This window comes from Tympanuchus pallidicinctus, unplaced genomic scaffold, assembly GCF_026119805.1.
Source record: "Tympanuchus pallidicinctus isolate F22 unplaced genomic scaffold, pur_lepc_1.0 scaffold18, whole genome shotgun sequence".
Lineage (NCBI taxonomy): Eukaryota > Metazoa > Chordata > Aves > Galliformes > Phasianidae > Tympanuchus > Tympanuchus pallidicinctus.
Window position 1 is genome coordinate 8,029,285 of NW_026294699.1, and position 20,837 is coordinate 8,050,121.

The 20,837-nt window shown below is 46.9% G+C and overlaps 1 long non-coding RNA gene across 1 annotated transcript; it reads right to left on the reverse strand.

Annotated features, from left to right (window-relative positions):
- Positions 1–15,700: 15,700 nt before the first annotated feature.
- On the reverse strand, positions 15,701–20,338 carry LOC128078987 (uncharacterized). The gene is made up of 2 exons (XR_008205945.1): positions 20,193–20,338; positions 15,701–19,609 (listed from the first exon to the last, which is right to left on the reverse strand). It is a non-coding gene; the product is annotated as an uncharacterized LOC128078987 (long non-coding RNA).
- Between the last annotated feature and the right edge of the window lie 499 nt (positions 20,339–20,837).

Here is a 20,837-nt window from a genome sequence, read left to right on the forward strand (position 1 = left end):
GTTAGGTGAGCTGTTCACCTTTCTCTTGGAGAACCCGAGCTCTTTTTTAGGGTCCTGACAGCAGCAAAGGTCAAGAAGTGACCTTCCTTTGCTTCTCCCTGGTGTGTGGTGTGGTTGTGTCTTTGCGTGCAGTGCTTTGGTGTGGGCAGACTGACCATCATTCAGTGCAGCTGGTGCAGTAGCTGCTTGTCTTAGTTTCTATATGCATAATACTAAAGATTCCTCTCTGTCCTTGGAAAAACCTGGCTATTCCTGAAATGCCTGCTGTCTGTGGGAGCTGTACTTTTTTATTTAAGATATTGAAGAAGTTCAGGCTCTGTGTGTCTCTTCCTCTTTGGGGCTCAGATCTCATTGCCTTTTTGGTTAGGCCCACACAGACTTGTGTTTCTGGCAAATGCCATTTCACACAGCTACTGAAAGCCAATTGAAATGATTCTGCATAATCCCATTGGCAGTTCGTTAAACTGATCAACACATCCCATTGCCATGGAGAGCCAGTTTCCATTGGAGGAGAATTTACTAAAGAAGAAATCAATTTCCCATATAGCACCATCACAGCTGACACTAAGCAAACTCATGTTAGATCGATGCCCTTCAGTGAACTTGTAACTGGCAGGAGCTGCCAGGGCATGAAAGCTCATTGTTGTTTGTTATTTTCCCATCTTTGAAACAGAATGCTGTTATGCTACTTAGAGTGCTCAAGCCGTCTGCTCTTTGTTATTGCTCTGGTGTTTGCATCTCTGATTTTTGGACTGTACTATTTATGCAATGGTTCATTTGCTTAGAAGCGATGGAATGATTTATCCTTTCTGTCACTCTGGTGAATCAGGAGATCCACGGCGGAGAAAGGCGCAATGCAAGGCTGGTGGACCAACAAGGCCCATGCTCCCAAATGTACAGACACAGATTTAACATTTCCTTCCTGGGGAATGGCAGCACCCCTGGACCTCTGAAAATAGACACAAGGGGATTTTTTTTTCCATGAAGCATTTAAATTACATATAATCTAAATTATTCTTCTGCTAATGTTGTGACAGTAAGTGCTTCTAAGATAAATCATCAGATCTCAAATTCCAAAGTGCTTGCAGCTAGAATACATGCAAATTAGCTGACATTAGTGCTCAGAAATTAGTAATTAACTTCAGTGTTTCTTGAGAACATGCAGGCACTAATGCAAGCTAGTGCCTGCCTGGTCCCAGTAGTTTCAGGGAGAAGACATCTCTGCTGCTCTCTTACAGAGCGATTAGGGAACCTCCCCCAGATTTCTAGTAGAGACAACTAACTAAAGAAGAATTCAGACACTTCTTAAGGCATTCATTGCCGTGGCATATGGTTTTCACTCACCATATTGTCTTAGGAGTTTTTTGTGTTAGTGCATTAATTGTAGGGGAGAGGAATCAGTTTGTTACAGTGCATGTCTGGGCACAAGAAACACGTTTGTCCTGTCCTTGCAGGTGATCGTGGCCTTTTCACAGAAGGAAGCAGTCATGATTTTTATTTTTTTTAAAGTCTATAAGAGAATAAAATAAATGTCCTATAGAATACAGAGGAAACTCACCTGATAGATTAATTTTCAAGCTTTCATGACAGAACAAATAGCAGTTTTGGATTTGCAACCTTGCTGCTTTTCTTTTAGAAAGACCTTGTCATTCCATAGGTTGAGACCTGCGGGAATGTGTTTTGTCTGGAAAAGTTTCAGTATGGGAATGAAATGTCATTTCCTCACTTGAAGATGAATCAATAGAGCAGCTGGCTTGTTACTTTATTACTGTTGTTACTGCCCCATGCAGGAAAGGCAGTTGGAGCTGGGGGCAAGATGGGGAGCTCTCCTGGCCCTGGTCTGGGTGTTCCAGCAAAGTAGTGCATTAAGCACGTAGAGGGACAGGCACGCTTGGGCTGCATACGGCTACCCAGTTAATCTGTAAGCAACAAAAACTTGCATAGATCTTTATAATTCTTAACATTTTCTGCATATAGAATATTCTCTTTGTGGCGCTCAGTGTTTCATAAGCACACAATTTTACAGATAAAGCATCAAGGCTTTGCTTTTGCTCTAACACAGGCTATTGAAAATGTAACTGTGTGAATCTGTGCAAATGTGTTTTTTGTTGTTTAACCTAGCAGGCAGCTAAGGAGCACACAGCTGTTTGCTCACTCATCTCCCCATGGGATAGAGGTGAGAACAGTGAGGATGGAAGTGGAGATGTGTAGTAGAAATGCTAAATTACAGACTGATCAGTGATTGAGCACCTGGTGGGAAGGCAGGGCCGACCCAGGGGAGCTCAGGTGCATGCAATATACTTGAGTGACCAGAAGGGGTGGAGACAGGATCCACCCCTTCCCAGACCTTACTTAAGTGTTGGCAGTGGAGGCAAGGATCTCTTGTTGGAGATCTCTGCATCCCCAGAGTCTTAGAAGGACAAGCAGATTTTTTTTCCCCTTTGTTTCTGTGTTCACAGCTGCTGTGAGCATATTATCACTTACTGTAGCCTAGGACTTGGCTGCTCTGCTGTCATTGCTCTGTTTTCCATTGTGTCACAGCATTACAGCGTGAAACTCATGGGTTGAGATGAAGACAATTTAATAGGAAAGAATAATAGAATCATAGAATGGCTAATGTTGGAAGGAACCTTGAAGATCATCCAGTTCCAGCCCCCTGTGCCAGGGAATGTTTCCAGTCACTAGCTCAGGCAGCTTAGGGCCTGTCCATGCCCTGCATGCAGGGGTGGGACACCTACAGCTCTGGGCATCAGTGCTAGTGCCTTACTGTCATCTGAGTGAAGAGTTTTTTCTTAACAATTAACTTAAATCTGCCCTTTTTTAGTTCAAAACCATTCCCCCTTGTCTTATCTCTGTCTGCCCATGTAAAAAGTCACTCTCCTCCTGTTCATAGGCTCCTTTCAAATACTGGAAGACTACCATGAGGTCTCCCCAGAGCCTTCTCTTCTCCAGACTGCACACCTCCAGCTCCCTCAGCCTGTTTTCACAGGAGAGGTGCTGCAGCCTCTGAGCATCTTTGTGGTCCTCCTATGGCCATTTTCCATCAGTTCCACATCCTTCTTGTGCTGAGAGGATGCAGCACTCCAGATGGGACCTCAGAAGGGCAGAGGAGAGGGTGATAATCCCCTTTCTGTCCTGCTGCCACCCGTCTGTTAATGCAGCCCAGGATATGGTTGGCCTTATGGGCTGCAAACACAAGAAGCCGATAAGATTTAGTTGTTGCTGTTGAGCTCTGTTTACACTAAAACATCAGCATTATCATTGTTACTTTCTTTTAAGTCCAGAATGTGGCACCATATCAGCAAATATTGAAGATAATTAACTCTGTCTCAGCCAGGAAAAGGACAGTGGTCTATTTCATGCCAGAGGATGGGAGATATTTAAACTACTTCCAGGAGAAGTCTTAGTCTCTGAATCTGAGTGCTGCCTTATGAATCAAGGTCAGCTGGCATAAGCTGTGCAAATGTTCCAAGCCTCTGGAGCTTAGGAAGGAATTTAGGAGGCTTTGAAGTGCTCTTGATCTTCAGAAGGACATCTGCAGTTAATGGTCTGCACTAGCACGCCAAGAGCTGTAAGGTTACATTGCGACTGTCTTGGGCCTTCTCTGTCCCTGTGGGCTTCCAGGGCCTTTTAATGCAAGTTCAGAGAAAAGCAAGTTGTAAAAAAAATGCTCTCTCAACCTAACAGCTGATAATCTAGTGCTGGTTAAGTCAGGTGTAAAATGTCATACTGGAGTTTTAACTATAGTGCTTAAATGCATGATAAAGTACAGCACACAGAATTAGTGGGATTTCAATGGAAAGTTAAGTAAGCAGAGACTCTGTGCTCTTTGCTGTATGACTAAAGATTCATTTTCTAATTGCATCCAAATAGACAAGTATCTGTTTATTAGCCATGCAAAGCAGCACAATAGTTTGCCAGAGCATCTTCATTCCAACCATACTAAGGGGGGGAAAAAAAAAAAGCTTTGCTGTGAACCTGGATCAATCCTGAATTTTCAGGAACTGCTTTTTCATCTGTCTCCCTGCTCTCATTAGCTGATGGTGCCAAGGTGTTCTTTGCTAATGAATGGCTTGCACAGTTCTGTGAGGCCTTCAGATGAAAACAGCTATAGAAGCCCAGCACAGGGCACCATCACCTCTCAAAGCGAACCATGTGATGCAAGTCAAGGCTTAAAGGCTTTGCTCTGCTGGATGCAGTTCACATCTGGGGCTGTGATCATCTCCTGGGGGTAGAGGAAAGATTCTACCTGACAGTCTTGAAAGTAAGAGGTCAAGTGCCTAACAAAGTGATGCCGAGGCCTTAGATGTGGTGTCTAGGACAGAGGCTTGTCTGTGTGTCAGATGTCCGTTTGTCCTCCTGTCACTGGGACAGGAGGAGAGGAAGCCTCTGATCAGACCCAGTACTCAAATCTCCGTTTGTTGTACCCCTCTTTCTCCTGATCTGGACTGTCCCCATTTATGGAGCATCTCTGTGTTGAAAAGTGTTGTAGCCTGCTCAGAATACCTGTTTTGAAGGTGTGAAAGGGCAAAAGATGGTCTCTTGGTCAGAGAAATAGGCTTCAGGGCCACCTGGTGTGTTCACTACAGCTTTATGCACTGCTTTTTCTGCACATGAAGTCTTCTCTCCCACCCACGTGAGTGTCATGCATTGCTCTTCTGCGTTCCAGGCAGCTGTGGGCACCTTACAGCCTGTCTTGCTGCTGTTGGACCAGAGATCTGCTCTACAAAACCACTAAGAGCAGCACTGCTCCCTCTGGCAGGATCTGTTGCAATGAATGTGGCTTTTCAACCTCTCAAACTCTGAAGCGTTGTTTTATTAACTAACAAGGGTATTAGAGATGCACAGAGTCACTGGGTTGAGTATCGAGGTCTGTGACAGCAAGACAAATTGGACAACTAATAGGTTATGTGAGTGGCAAGTTTTGGTGACAGGCTGACAGTGCGGCACAGCAGAGTCAGAGCAAACTGATGACATAGTGGCTCCTGAAAGGTCACATTGTCAGTGTCTCCATCAGCAGGGAGAGCTGCTGCTCATCGCTGCCAAATGGGAAGTGACAGAGGGCTGTGGTGCCTCGGGTGTTAATGATGGGCTCTCATATGCTCTGAGCACTTGTGAGTCACAATCTTTCTTAGTGACATTTCCAAACAGCTGCTCCTCACTTGGAGCACTGCTGGTGCTACTGTCCTGGCATCCCACGGGGAGGGGGCTCCGCTGTGTTCACCCCCAGCTCTTGTGGCTGGGCAGCATTCTGGGGTGATGGTGAGTGGTAACAGGTGCTGTGTCCTCACACCTTGTCTTTGGCTGCCATGTTTCACAGAGTAACAGATGAGAGGCACAGGAGCGGGAGGCAGAGGGTGTTGTGCTGTATTGGCAGAGCTAGGGGAAGCCAGCGAGGCTGCTTGGATGGTAAGAATAGCGGTGTATGAAGGATGAGATGCTGCAGGCCAGGCTTGGATCATGGTCTTCAATTGTAGGAGAAAGCAAAACAGAGTCAGTGTGTTGGTTGTTCTCAGCTGGTTGTGACTGGGGATTGTAAACGAGGGCAGCAACACTTCACTCACCCCTGAGAAACAGTGCAACTACGGAGGGAATAGCTTCCTGCAAGCTCCATGTCTCTTAACTGCACAGCAGATCTGTAATTGGACTATTTGCTCTGAGTCACCAGTTCTAACACGGTCATCTGATACCCTCTGGTAAATGCTTATTTCCATCCCACCTGGCTTGCTCATCTCACTGCAAACTGACCTCTGCAGGAGGATGGGAGCTGTGTTAGCACAGCTCACTCGCTGCGTGTGGCTCAGATCAGTGCTGTTCTCTGTGTCCTTGAGAGCCACCAGCTTGGATGTGGTTTGGGGTGGGCCACAGTGGATGGCAGACTCCTGGCAGATGTCTGAGTGGAGTGTGGGCTGTGCTGGGTGCCAGCAAGGTGCGCGTGGCCCGGCTGTGACTTGTCACTGCTTGGCTGCACCAGGAGACAGAATCTTCACAGCATTTGTGTTTTCCCATACCTGGGAAGCAGGGACCTGGCTTTCTTGGTGCGTGTTCTGTGAGGACAGTCATCGTTCAAGCCAAGTAAGTCAGGTGTGGAAGTGGATTGAGCACACTAGGAATCATCTTTCTGGGTGCAACAGGTCAGAACTCTCTAGACTCCTATTTTTTTTTCTTTTTTGTCAATTGGTCACTGGAGAGTTAATGTAATTTTGGCTTTAATTACATTGCTGGAGGGCATGCTTACCCAAGGGAGAAAACATAATTACCAAGACATTTTATTAAGATATTATTTAATTTTATTGATGTGTCACAAGCAAAGGCACAGGAATGCTCGAATCAATATATACTTACATCAATGTTTAATCTACTTTCAGTGTTTTTGCCTGTTCTATTTATGCAGTTGCTAGTTGATAGATTAACTTACTAGGAATATGTGGAAAATTAATGAATTTCCAGCAATATCGCACCTTCTACATTTGTTTCAGTGCAAACGCAGAACAAGAATAGACTTTATCTTCTTTGGTCCAAGGTTTTCAGCTTCTTTTTTCCAGATCACCAAAGAAGTGCTGCATTTTTCCTTGTCAGAACAGGTCTTCAGGCCTTCTGGGTCAGCAGCCCCTGTGTGGAGGGAAGACTACAGCCAGGCTGGGTGTCATCTCTTAGAGAGGAAAAAAAATAAATACCTTGGGAATGTGTAGAATAGAACAGCTGAAGTTGGGAGGGATCTACAAGGATAGAGCCTAGCTCCTGGCTCAACACAATTGTGCAGCACAGGTGTTGCCCCGAGTCTGGCCTATGAGATCCTGTATTGCTGCTTCCAAAATAGAGCTGGCAGGGACATAAATCCGTGCAGACAGGCAGTGATGGAAAAATGGGACAGGACTCAGATGGAAAATGGGGCTCCTGGACCATTTACAGTGCTGGGGCCTGACACTCAATTGTAATTGTTCTGCTCTCGATGCCGAGGCTGATGCAGCACAAGGTTACTTAGCACTGCTCTGCTCACTGCCATTTACATCCAAATGGCTTGTGGGTGAGAAATCTGACATAGTCTGATCCAACCAGCTGTTGAATTACTATGACTCCGAACGCCAAATGACCAGTGAAAGGACTGACGTAGGGAAGCAAATTTTGAGGTGCTTTTTATCTCACATGCACAATGCTGCAGCACGTTCCTCTGCTGTCTTCATCCATCAGCTGCCCTGAGTATATACATTATCCACTGGCTCAGCTGCTGCTGCCCCCTGCATGGGTCTCACTCCCTGCTGTTCTCCTTGTTACACAATGACACTTGCAGTGACAGACTTGGTTTCTGCTTCCCACTGCATGGATGGGTGGGCACTGCTAGGGCTGATCTTCATTAATGCTTCCCAGGTGCTGTCTCATATGGTCAATTCTGGGGAATCCTGGCTGTGTCCCTTTCCTTGTTTCCCTGCTGAATTGAGCTGTCGTTTTTTCCCAGGCAGTAGCTGCCATCTGCACCAGGAGGTTAATTTGTTCTTCTTCCCCATAAGTGCATTTATCACATGGAAGTGGCTGTTGTGAAAAATATTGATCAAACACCGGCTGTTCCCTGGCTGGACTGCATCGGAGTGTTACAGTTACTCAATTGCTTGGCATTTTGCTTTGTGTGCAGACAGCTATGAAGAGTGGTGTGTATGTGCCTGTGTGTATGTGTGTGCATGCGTGTGGCAGTGGGAGGAGCAGGCAGTGGCTGCTGAAGGCTGCTTCACCCCCAGTGTTGCTGGCAGTGATACTTCTGGTGCTGGAAGCACGGCTGATCCCTTAGCATGCAGCAGGGCTCTTCCTGTCAGAACTGCTCACCTTGCACTGACTGTGCCTGCAGAGGCCCAGAGCACGATGGTGAAGAGGGAAGGAGGTGTGTGATGAGATGAAAATATTTCTGGCATTGGGGAGCAGAGAGTTTGGAGTATTTCTGGCTCTGAATTCAGCAGTCTGAGTATTGAGTATACTGAGTATTTCCAAGGGCACTTGAATCTGTGATCTGGCGAGCAAGTGTCCTTTGGTTTGCTTCAGACCTGAAACTTGGCCTTCTGTGTCTGCCTGTGTCAGCCCTGGGACATCTCTATGAGCTCTGTCTCTTTCCAGCACAGCACAGCTGATTGCTATCAGTCTGTGCACAAGAGCACACTTGCCTCTCTATTAAAGAAAAATACAGTAACAACTCCTTGTGGCAGCTGCACAAATATATGCTGTTTTGACAGCACCTTATTTCTGCACAGTGCTCCAGAAGGCTTGCGTGAACATTTCTTGCAGGCAGCTTCACGGTAGGAGAGCCATGGCACAATGAAAATGAATGAGTCACCCATTTAAAAATTGTGTTTTTAGCACCAGGACCTGTCTGTGCTCTTGGCTGTCTGTCAGCCACTTGTCTCACCGGGGCAGTTCTCAGGTGTTTATCTACTGGGGGAACACTGGCCCAAATGTGGCAAAGCAGGGGCAGGTGGGGGGTTGCTGCGCTCTGGGTTGCAGATGGAGGGAGCCCTGTGCTGCACAGCGGACGCTGAGGCCAAAAAAGGAGCATGAGAGGAGCAGCTTCTTAGCACGTGCCCTGGATGCTGCATTCTGCTACAGAGCACGACTGTCTCCCTGGAGAAGTCAGCCCTTGTGGCAGCCGCTCAGTGCTGTCTGCTTGTTTTTAATGGGCAAAGGAGTCCTCATTTAGTGAGCAAAAGAGAGCAGCCCTTTGAGGAAGGAAGAGCTGCTTGGTTTCAGATGTACCCTATTAGCAAGCAACAGAGAATTAATAAACTGTGTGCTTGTGGCAGTGCCCTGTTAGAGCTGGAGACTTTGGCCGATGTTTGTCTTCTCAGTCCATCAGATCCTAGGAAAGCACTGTACCTCTGCCATGCCACCACAGTCACATTCTCCTCCCATCACAGTGCGTGCATCGTGTATCCTGATGGCATTTTCACTGTGGAAAGACTTGAGATTCGGGGGTGGTGCATCCATGTGCAGAAGCAAGTGGGAGTGCTGGTGCAGCACTGCAGTGACCCGCAGCTCCCTGCATGCCAGCTGGGAGCAGCACTGCTGACCGCAGGCAGCCCTGCCCTGCTGTTTTTCTGTGCAATCGAGCGTACCGTCCAATGTGGATTCACAGGAAGAGCTGTACTCTGCCAGTATATTAAAATTTAATTAGGCAGTAAATGCTTCTTTATTCCAAGCCCTGAGGCTGAAGAAAGCCAGAATGACTTTTGGTTTCTTAATGGGACAAGTGTCCCCTCCAATAGGCTGTAAATGGTTTTAGTGACATTGGGCAAAAGTCTGCCCTATGTTTTACAGTTGTGTAATTACTGGAATGCCCATTTCCAATCTGCGTGGGCTCTTAACACACCAGGTTTATGTGCACGGGGGAAACAACAGCTTTTTCCTGGGAGCAGTTGAAAGGAAGGCTGCCAAAGTTGCTCTGTCGCAGGAGGTGGTGGCACAGTGGGTGATGATGAGGAACTCACAGCACTACTGGTACTGCTTTTACCCAGGTTCCCCTTTCCAGTGGCCTGCAAAGGAGAAACAAAGGTACAGAGCCAGAGCTGCGCCCCGGCTCCTCACAGTGCACCCTTCCTTCTAGCACAGTGCCAGCCTTCCTGGAGCACTTTCTGAGCACTTGGGATAGTCATTTTTGCCGTTAGTCTCATTATTTATTCTCTCATCACACTGTGGTAGAAGCTCATGGCTTTAGCAGAAGGATTTTCTGTCCTGGCTGCTGCATACTCTACCCATATTAACTTAAATACAGTCCCTTCCTTGGAAAGCTCCAAATGTAAAATAAATTATGATGCAGAGTAACAGAGTGCTGTGGGGTGGAGAGCACCGTTCTGCTGGAGTCACTGCTGACTGTGCCCCATGCTGCAGCCTGGATGTACAGCACCCTGCTTACAGCCCTCCTTCCTGAGAGCTGAGCTCTGCTGTTGAGTCCTCCCTACCTGAGGTTGTTTGTAAATTCTGAGTATTGATTCTGAATGTTTAGCTCCTTGTAATTTACAGAAATGAAGAGACTCTTGAGCACTTAGCTTATTTAAAACTTTCAGCTTAAAATATTCAATGGAGCACTTTTGCATATCTTGCTGTCCCTTTGGGGGAGGCCTGTGCGAGGCCCTTCTGGGGATACCCAAAGGGTATTTTCTGGGGGAAACTCAGTGAAATTCATTTCTGTGCTGCTTGTTGATCTGGCTCAGACAGAACCCACCTGCAGTGACCATGCTCCCCCAAACTGCACAGTCTGTCCACAAACCTTTTTTTTTTTTTTGGAGGGGAGGGGGGGGCACAAGCAGTGTTTGGAAAAGCTGAGATCAGCACACTCTGGCTTATCCCAGACTTCTGAGGTCATGCAGGTTGCTGCTGAGATCTCAGTACTTGCATCTGTTCCCAAGACTTCAAAAAGAGTCTCCCCCAGCTTCTGCTATCAACATTTGAGACACTTGTCACTTTAAGAAATGGCTTCGTTATTTTAAAATGAGGTTTTTGAGAGAAGCTGTTGTTATTTATAGATTTCTATCTGCTATCAAAGCACTTATCACTGTCACATCCCGGAGCCTCCTAGCAAATGCCACGTTGATGGCCACTTTGGAAACGTGGCGAGACAGGGAGGCAATCACTGCGCCTTGCTGCTGGCGGCAGCTGCTGGAGGTGCACATCACCATGCCTTGCTTTTGCTGCCTGTGAGAAAGGGATGCAGCCAGCAGGTGTAACAGTTAGCCCGGGGGTGAATTCCCCCTGCGGCAGCAAATGCAGGCAGCATCAGCTGCAGAGATGTTTGGGACCGCTGTTATGATCTGGTCTAGGATGCAGCATGATGTGCTGCAGGTGGCCATGCTGGCAGCCTGGGTGCTGTGTGTGGTGGCTGCAGTGCTGCACGTGCTGTGAGTACCTACGTGCCTGTGTCCATGCCTGGTGCCCGGAGCTGACTCTGCTCACCAGTGAGATGGCAAGGTCATAGAGCCCACTGTGCAGCCCAGGGGCTGAGCTTAGTCCAGCCAGGGTGCGGTGTGGTGCCACTTCAGCAGCTGGTTTTCCATCCAGAAGCAATTGATTCTCCTCATGAAACAGCCTCTTAGTCGCTCGCAGCGCTGTCTGCCTCTATGAAATTAACTGCCATGAAAGCAACCTGGGGTGGGTTTGCTGCTATGGAGCTGCTCTGGCTTCTGCAGAGGGGATCCCATTCCTTCATTGCATAACAAAGTCTGGCTGGGAAATCCTTTGTGATGGAGCATCTCAGCCCCGTGCTGAGTGTTAACATATAATAAAGGGAAATAAGCATCTCCTGGCTATTATTTTCCATTTGCATGGTCAGCTGGAACAGACAGCGGTTTGGAGTAAGGTCTGATATGCGTATATTGATTTTCTTTATAGATTAGAGTGGTTCAAGCAGTTATAAGGTTAATTTCAGATGATTAACTTCGCCATATTGTAATATTTGATTTAGATTGGCTTTCAAACACTTTCCACTTATTGATTTTCAATACTGTACTGTTAGTGCCACAGCCAAATGTCATTTAAATGGAAAGTTGGCAGAGTAGAATGTATTCACAACATAGCAGAAATTTCTGCTGTGTGCCCACTTGCATCTGTCCCAGCAGGCACCATCCTATGGGCACCGTGGCATCACTCCTAATGGCAGGGCTTTGTTTGTGACACTAAGACTCCTTGCTAAGAATCAACCATGAAATTGTTGGAACAGGGACATCTGCAGTCTTCCAGCCGCTCACATTTGGTACGGAGACTTCTGGATGGGAATCTTAGCGATGGGGTGCTGGAAGATTAGAACCTTATGGGTTGTTTGGTAGCATCCCAAAGTCGTGTCCTTCTCCAAGCTGCTGCCATGTGGCTTTGCTTCCAGCTGTCCTGGATGGTGCTTCTCATCCTGCCATCACTATAGGAAAAGCTCTGTGATTCTTCTTTGAGTGGGATATGGTGCCCTTTATATTCCTTGAGACCAGATTGTAAAAATAATAGGAAAGTGACATTTAAGCGGTTGGAAACAAGAGTTGTATTTTGTTGGATTTTTTTGTTGTTGTTGTTGTTCCGAGCTAAAATGCACAAAGGAAAAAAACTACCAAAAATGTACTGCTTCTTGTTGTCTTCATGTTTCAGAACAGGTAATATGTGCACATCTCAGAACAGATTATATTAATGTTTCTGAACATTGATGAGTCCAAAACCACTCGGAGCTGTACACAGCAGCTCAGAGGGAGTGGGAGTGACGGAGATGCTGGAAGTCAGAACACAGATAGGAGCTGTTTGCTTTTCTCACAGCTCTTGTCTCCTCCTATCTCTCATACATTTATTTTTCAGGGGCTATTTTCTTCCTCGCGTTTTGGTGATGTGCTGAATACAGATGAGGCGCAATGTACACAGAGCTATTAGGCTGATGCACGCTCATTTCTGTGTGTGTCTTTGGAGGGAAGAAAAAAAAAAAAGTAGGAAACAGTTCAGGTTCACCTGGCATACTTAGAAAATCATGCTAGGCGCTTGACCAGGGATAGTCCCTAAACATGCTGGGATCCCTGCTCTGCTCCTGGGGGACCCTCACTGGGAAATACCAGTGCAGGGAGTGTAGCACTGCAGTATAAATTGCATTCTGTAATTTCCTCAGAAATCCGCAGAGCAGCGGTGTTACCTTGAGCTCTTTTCCAGAATTCTTCCATATGTACTTTTTGACAAAAGGAGATCGCGCAAAGGTCAAAGCTATTACAAATCTTTTCAGTGAGCGGTGCTGCTGATCTCCAAACACTCGTGGCTCTCCAGGGAAAGTTTAAACTTACATTCCTCACCTCTATTTGTTCCAGTCTGGTCTGGCACCCACCAAAAGAAACGAGTGTGGAAAACAACTCTGTGAAGCGCCTGGGTCTGCCAATGCAGAGCTGATGAAATGGCCGTTGTGTTGTATTAGTTGGATATTAGGAAGAATTTCTTTCAGAAAGAGCAGTCAGGCATTGGCACTGCTGCCCAGGGAGGTGGTGGGGTCACCATCCCTGGAGGTATTTAAGGAAAGGGCAATGTTGTGCTCAGGGATGTGGTTCAGTGGGCAGCACTGGTGGTTGGTGGCTGGACGGACTGGATGATCTTAGAGGTCTCTTCCAACTTCAGTGATTCTGTGATTCTATTCTGTGTTTGTACGTGTTGAATCCAGTGAGATAAACATCTGTTCATGTAATGCACATGACTGGGAAAGCACGGGATGTGCCAGATGCAAGGTGTTTGAAAATACGAGAGTATTCTAAGGTATCTGTTGGTCCTGTATTAATCTTCAAAATCGTGTGCCTTACCCAATCTTGCAGTGGTTGCAGCATGCGTGTGGCAAGGTCTTGTTGCTTGATGTCTTCACCTGCCTTCACCTCATGTGGTGGGAACTTTGGGAGCTCCCTTCAGGTGATGCTCATATGAATGATGTAAATACTGCTGTCAGCTTTGTGCTCTGCTGAACTTTCCTCTTACCTGCTGTCCCACCTGTTGGCTTGTGTGTTAGAGGAAAGAAGCTCTCGTGCAGGCTGGGTTTGCTCCTCACTAACAGCCTTTGTCCTGTGCACACCTGATTCCCACCTGCTCTGTTGCTGCCTCCTTCTTGCTGGCTGGGGTGGTGGGTAGGGATGTTGGGACCCATGTCCAATAACGTCACCCTCATCCTGCGACGTTTCTGAGAGATGATTTGAGAATGCCATTGCCTGCAGCCTCTCTGTCTGAGCAAATTAAACAGAGAAATTAAACAACGTCTGAGTCAATTAAAAAGAGAAATTAAACAATGTGACAAACAGGAGACAACAGAGACAGAGCTCACTGTTGAAGCATCTCCACGAAGGACACGGTGTACGTGTCCAGCAGCCCATGGCAGGGCTGTGCTTTCACACAGGTGCTTATATCATCCTCTGCAGTGCAGGGATGGCCTCGTGGTGGGTTGGGGTGTGATAAGTTCATGAGGATGTTCAGCACCTTTGGAGAAGAAAATCTCACAATGGTCTGCCCATGGATGGCTGCCGTGGCTTCTCTCTCTGTCTGTACCGTAAGCAATTGGACCTTCCTGATTATTATTTCTTTCCTACTGTCTGCTGAGTGGCTTTTCCAGAGCTGTTAAGAGAAGCAACTAAACCAGACTACAGCTTTGCTATACTTAATTGGTGCTTTCTGCTGTAAGCGAAGTGATCTACTAATCGTTTTGATCTCTGCTCAGTTCTTTGATCTAGCTGTTGTTCTCAGGTGCAGTACAGTGATGGCACAAACAATTAACAGCAGGTTTACAACCATTCAGCATTGCCTAGTTCATTTCTGGAGTTCAGTGCTGAGGTTCTGGGCTTTGCTGTTAATTCTGGCAGGCAGCAGCGATACCAAATCCCACTGCCCGGCTTTTAGTGTGCCCCGGGAATGAGCCCCAGCTCCCTGCAGGGCCCCACGTGGCTGAGTGAGACCCAGCACTTCCCAGAGCTGTTTGATTATTTATCGGTAAGTGGTGTATGAAGCACACAATGCGGCTTACAGAACAAGAGGAGAGAACAGGAGAGCACTTAGGGGAATAACCCAAAGGCCTTTGCTAGCATTAACTATTCTGTATTTTTCAGGTTGGAAGGGAATTAATTAAACCTCCTGCTGCAGGGTCTTGATCAGTCCCAGCTGCGGTGTGGGAAGAGAATTGTGCACAGGGGCAGGATATCCTCCACAGTGTTTCTGTTCTTTGAAACATCTGGCAGGAAAGTAAAGCAGATGCATTACAAATGTGATTTGTTTGTGTTGTTCCTCTCTCTCATCTGTTTCCTGCACCAAAGAGATAATGTTGGTCTTCCAGCCCAGCAGCGGGGTGGGTGAGGATCCACACGCTACCTGCAGATGGAGGAGGTTGCATTGTAGGATAGGGCAGGAGAGCCTGTTTGCTCAGCGGGTGGCTGGGGGCCTGCTTGGAGCACGCTGCAGCCCTTTGGGGCTGGGCATGCTCTTGGCAGAGCAAGTTCTGCCACTGCTTTCATGCTCTGACAGGACTTGTTCAGCTTCAATAGCACGAGCTCTGAGAGCTGTCAAATGGCTTTGCCAGGAGAGCCAGTGGACAAAAGAGTCTCATCTGTATATTTTGCCTCCCTTAGAACAAGGCAAATATTTCAGTATCTGTTGAAGAGTATTTGCATTTTTATGGATAAATTCAAGAAAAAAGACACCACGCAATCCCAATTTGCATCCCTTATTTCCATAGAAACTACAGGAGCCTTGATTGCTTTCATGTGCTTTTGATGAAAATTGAGTGGGGTATCTTTATACTGCCATAAGGTGGGAAGAAAAATTGGCATTCACAATAATATCTAATGGTTCAAAGGATACTTTTGCAAAACAACTTGCTGTGATTTATTAAATAACTTGGTGTTTTTCAAATAATTGGAAGGAAAAAAAATCCACCGCAAAACTTTCTGGAAAACTTGTTGCAAGCCTTTGCTAAACCACTGAGATTAACATCTGCTTGTGTGGAACACAGATTGTTTACTGGTACATGACTGCTGCTTGTGGAATTGAGGTCATGCAGCTCCCAATCAAAGTTCAGATGCTAGCGGGGAGCAATAAAGAATTTAGATACCGTAATCTATACAAGTGTTATTAAACTGTGGAAAAAAATAAAGTGGTGCATTGGTGAGGGATTGGTGGCTGTGCTGTGAGGACAGGGCCATGCGTGCTCGGGAGCAAGGGCTGCTTGCAGGCAGCTTGATCCCATCACTGTGTCCTGCCTAGGAAGATCCGTGGATGTGCTTTGGTGGCTGATCTCATTAATGGGTGTGAGAGAGGCTTCTCCGCAGTTTCTGTCTCCTGGAGCAGGTTGGATCTGCTGTGCCTGTACTGCTCATCCTGACACGAGGCCATTTATATTTGATGGTGTTTGGATGAATTATGCACATAGCCACTAAGAGAAATTTAATGATGGGTTTCGTCTTCTTTTTTATAGATTTCAGCCTTTGAATTAAGCACCAGTTCACTCTCAGTGCTACAGGGGATAAAGAGAATATTCCAGTCCGTGCATCCATCACAGCTGCTCTGCCAAGCAAAGTTAACAAGTAAACAGTAATCGCCCACAATTATTGCCCATTACATGCTCTCTTCACCTGAGATCACACAACAAAGCATGAGTGTGGAGCCACGGGAGGAGCTGGGTGGCAAGGAGCTGTCAAGATGAAATAACAGCAAAAAGACCTGTCAAATGCTGCCTCTGTGAAAGACCTAAATCCTCTCCTGATGGCCCCTTGGTGCAGTGTACAAGAGCTACTTCTGTGTAATTATAAATTGTCTGCAGGGCTTATCTGAGAGGTTCAGGGCTGACATTACAATAATAGGGTGGGTGAGCTTTATTTAAGGGATAATGTTCCTGGCAGTGGTGTATACATGGCAATAAATGAGTGTGGCGAATGATTAACGGCAGCAGGAAGCCTGCATGGTCCCTACTGCATGGCCAGGGGAGAAGAGCTGGGCAGGTTGTGTGCAGGGCAGTTCCATGGGTTCCCATACATCAGCCCATACATGGCACAGGGCCCACATGTGAACTGGGACTGCGTGTGTCACTCGAGGCTCTGCGATATGGGAGCTGTGATGGGTGCACGTGGGATGGCTTGGGCCGTATCCAGAGTGGAGAGAGGCAGGATTTGTGTCCCCTCACTCTGAACGCAGGCCAGTGTAACGTCTGCATAAAAGCTGCCTGCCCAGGCTCTTTTTATAGCAGCAGAGAGAGAAGGAAGGGCAATTTGGCCGTGTGGTATACCTGACCTACTTTGTATGCTTACCTTAGGGTGAACTGAACTGTTCTCAGAATTGCATTTTCTCTCTATCTTCTATATAAAGAAGAAAGTAAGCTCACACGTGGACCTGTAAGCCAGGAAGGGTTGATCTTGCTGTGGAAATACCTTGCTTCCTTTAGCCAGCAATTTTTTTATTCTTTTTTTTTTTTTTTTTTTTGAGCATGCTTCACTCATTCTACTGTGTCTTAAGATTGAATGTGCTACATCGTTTTCATAGAAGCCTTAGTTAAAAAGAGAGAGTGCAGAAAGCAAGCTTTGCACCTGAGCCATAGCTGACCTCCTGCCAGGCAAGGCTCCTCCCCTGCTCCCATCCTGCAGACGGGCGGTAATGCTGGAGATGGAGGGGCTGCTGAGCGTCCCGCTGCTCTCAGGGAAGCTCTGCATGGTAGTCGGTGTGCCTGTGATTGTGACAGCAGTGGGATGGGGGTGGCCAGCAGCCCTTTGTTAGAGAGCCCCACAGCTTGCATGCTGCGCATCCTGGCGTTGGAGTCGAGCCTGAAATCTGGCACTTCGTGTTAGGGAAAAAAATGGACCGTGGATGCACAGTCTCTGGCTCAAATAGGTCCCAAGCCGACACGGGAGGCAGCTGTGATGTTATTGCAGCAGAACGTCGTGGGAGGGCAGCTCTGCTCAGGGCAGCAGCCCTGCTCTCTTCACATCGGGTTGCAGCGAATTGCAGAGGTGCGTTAACACTCTTCCTAGGGGAGACAGCGCATCTCTGCTCCTGAGTGCAGGCAGAGCCTGGCGGGATGGGTTTCCTGCAGAGGAGGCGGACTCCCCAACTGCCCCCAGTGATGGGAAAGTAGTAAAAAAGGCGACGTGAGCTCCGATCCCATCACCAATCAAAGAGACTGATTGAGACTGGAGGAGCTGCCAGGTTGGTCCCACTCGGGAGAGTTAGTGGTGATATTAACTGGAGGAAATTCTACAGAGTAAGTATTAGCCTTGTATTACGGAGAATTTTTAAGTGCTTCATTAATTTACAATTCTACTTTTTATTAAATTAATTTGCATTTTAATGAAAAAAATAAGTGGATCTAGCTCTCTTCTTGGAGCAGCAATAACATGCAGCCTGTGTGTGAATGGCTGTGCTTGAGCGGAGGTCGAGGCAGGTCTGCACATCCAGGTCCCCGGTGTTTCTGCCCTAATTAGGCACATCCCCACTCCTGTCTGTCCTTGTTGGAGCCTATGGTTGGTCTGGTGCCACATGCAGGGGCCAATATACAGAAGTGTTCAAGTAGGGCCTCCAGCAGGGTACTGAGTGGAAGGCTCTGGGAAAACGCAGAGACAGGAAGCAATGATCCTATCCCTGCGAGTGAATTTCCTCTTTCTGTAGTCCATGGCAGCTGAACTCAGGGATGCTGCTTCCTCTGGGCCCCTGCTCCCACTGTGAATCCTTTCCCAAGTTCAGGCAGTGACATTCTGCAAATCCATACATGGAAAAGCAGTGATTGCCTTTACATGACTTTTTAGCGGATGCGCCTTTTCTTCTGGCTCTTCTCCCAGCGTGTGGACTTTGTCTTGCTCCATGTGCCAACCCAGGGGCATTCCTGGTCCTTGGAATGGCCATTCAGTCTTGTCTGGAGGCAGATGGAGGTCTTCAGGAGAGCAGTGCCTGGCATGGACCCCGACTGCCTGCAGTGATCTCTGCAGAGCCGCAGCCAGGCAGAGCCATGTGAGCAGTGCATCAGGCACTGTGGGGAACCTGGAGCTTCTGGTGCTAGGTTCCACAGTGATGGAGGTGGAAAGGGACATACCTGCCAGGTGCCTGGGGCTTGGAATGCTCAGGAAGACCTGATCTTCTGAGTGCAGCAGCCTTGCTGTTCGTGACGCATCCCTCGTACATCCCAGTGTCAGGTTTTTCTCTTTTCTTTCTCCAAGGAATCAAGACTGAATTGAAAAATTCATCAGGACTGTTCTCTCCTCCTCTGGGTACGTTGGCCAAATGGAAGAATTTATCTGAAGGTTAAAAAAACAGGTTCTCCTTGTCAGGCACCCATTGCAAGGCACACCTGCTACCCTCCTCAGTCGTGGCACTGAGGAACGTCCTCAGACTGCTCTGTATCCCTTCCTGATTGGGGATCATTGCCCCCTGGGGAAACGGACCTCACACACCCCTTGGCTGGTGGTGATCAGCTCTGGATGGGGCAGCACGTACTGCAGTGAAGTGCGTAGCAGAGATCAGCCTGAAATCGCCAGTGTCAAGCAGCTCAGCTGTATTTAAAGTAGGACAGTGCTGGAGTTTTTCCTCTGCAAGGTTTTTTTTTTCTTGAGAGTTTCCAACACAGTTATAGCCAGTCAAAGTAAAAAATCCTCCAACCTCCTGCCCTCTGCCCCCAGCCTTCAAATCAATAAGGAACATCTCTGGTACCTCCGCAGACTCTTAAACTCTTTACTGACATGACAGCATTTCCTCCAAGGCCCTTCTGCACTGCTTCAGAGAGTAATAATTTAATGATTCTATTCTTCAGGGCTTTTCTAATATAAGTTGACTGAAAACGAGATGCTCTCCACCAAACCGTCTTTGCTTCCAACCTCTTTTATCATCAGATTTGCTGTTAATCTCACAGGCAGCAATCCCACAAGTTCTTTTTCCTTCTTAGACAGATTAATTTAATGAGCTTTCTTTTTTTTTTTTTCTTTTCTTTTTTTTCTTTCTTTTCTTTCCAATAGCATCCACTTGTCTGCTAAGAGAGCTTTGACTCTATTACCTCATGGCTCACACGCTGGGATGATTTCAACAGCTGTAAGCCACAAATATTAATCTTTTTCTGACCTATGTACCTGGTAGATGATGATATGCTTCCAGGTTCCAGGAGCAGGCAAACTGGTCTTTCCAACTTGGCAGAGAAACATTGGGGGCATTGTGTGAGTAGGGTTTGTTGGGTTTTTGTTTTGGTTGTTATTATTATTATTATTATTATTATTTAGAAAAGAAAATTGAGCAATAAACATCCAGAGAAATGAGACATTTAAATGTTCAAAGTAATTGATACCAGGAAAAAAAAATATGATGGGATGAAATCTATTCCTGCAATAAAGTGTCCATTAGTTGGGCCATCAGCATAACCCTAATCTAAAGTTACGAGGATCCATTACAGATATAATCAAATACAATTTTCTATATTCCATGAATCAAAAGCACCATATGTATTAAGAGCCTAGTTTGTCTTTTTGTTCCTGCCTTCTCCTGGAACAGTATATATCTGATTTCTTGTGTTATATTGCTCTGATGTCTGCTAAGGGCACCATGCCCTAGAAATTCACATTAAATAACTGAGAGCGAGCACTAGAAATGAAAAAAGTGAAATACTATCTAGACAGCTGGAAGTAAAAATATGAAAAGTGTTGCACTTACAGAAGGAAAAAAGGCCTATTTTTATGACTTGAATAGACAGTTTGGTATAAAGAGAAATTTCTCACCCAAGATCAGACATACAGCTGAGCTGCAGCAGGCAGCCTGAAACATTGTAATCCACGATGTGCCAGGATACAGCAGAGATCCTGGCTTCAAAGAGCAGGCTGGGATGTGGTATGGATGCATGGCATGCAAAGTACCCAGGCTCCCATGCCAGCTGGGTCTGCGGGCCATGGACAGGTGCTGCTGATGCTGAAGGACCTCTTTAGCCCAGGGTCTGACTCCCAGCTTGTTCTTTTTCTCCCTTTGATTTGCTTATTTGGCCTTACTTTCCATTGGCCACGTTGCCCTTCTCCAGCAGCCTGCTCCCTCGGCCCTTGCCTCTGCTCAGCGCTTTACTGAGATGTTGGGGCACGTGACAAATCCCATCTTGTCCATCTCATGGGCACAGCCAATGTGTGCACTGTTCTGTTGCAATGTGGGACATCTTTGTTTCCAGGCAATGATCATGGCTTTGCTTTGCCCTGGACTTCCCTTCCAGTGAAAGCAGTGGGTGGAGGGGGATTGATGAGGGAAGTCTTTAAGGAACTGCCTTGGTTTGTAAAGTCTCACACCTCTGCTCTGGAAGCTCTCAGCATCTCTGAGTGTGATTTTACAGAAATGTGTGCATGGGCTGTGTGTGAGCCCCACTGTGGGGCTTTGGGGTGGGC